The sequence below is a fragment of the Sinocyclocheilus anshuiensis genome, unplaced genomic scaffold (genome assembly GCF_001515605.1).
Source record: "Sinocyclocheilus anshuiensis isolate Anshui unplaced genomic scaffold, SAMN03320099.WGS_v1.1 scaffold2071, whole genome shotgun sequence".
NCBI lineage: Eukaryota > Metazoa > Chordata > Actinopteri > Cypriniformes > Cyprinidae > Sinocyclocheilus > Sinocyclocheilus anshuiensis.
Genome location: NW_015536569.1, coordinates 67,218 through 67,633, shown reverse-complemented (window position 1 = coordinate 67,633; position 416 = coordinate 67,218).

Genomic DNA, 416 nt, shown 5'->3' with positions numbered 1-416 from the left:
CCTTTCCAATCATCCTACTACTTGTCCACTTGATCCTATCCCCACTCACCTCCTTCAGGCCATTTCTTCTTCAGTCATACCTTCGCTTACTCACATTATCAACACCTCTCTTCACACTGGTACATTTCCCACAGCATTTAAGCAGGCTCGGGTAAGCCCACTGCTTAAAAAGCCCTCTCTAAATCCAGCACTTTTAGAAAACTACCGGACCGGTATACCTTCTTCAATTCATTGCAAAGACACTTGAGCGAGTTGTGTTCAACCAACTCTCTATGTTTCTTGCACAGAACAACCTCCTGGACAACAACCAATCTGGCTTCAAAAGCGGCCACTCAACTGAGACTGCCCTGCTCTCGGTTACTGAAACCCTGAGACTGGCAAGAGCAGCTTCCACATCCTCAGTACTCATCTTGCTA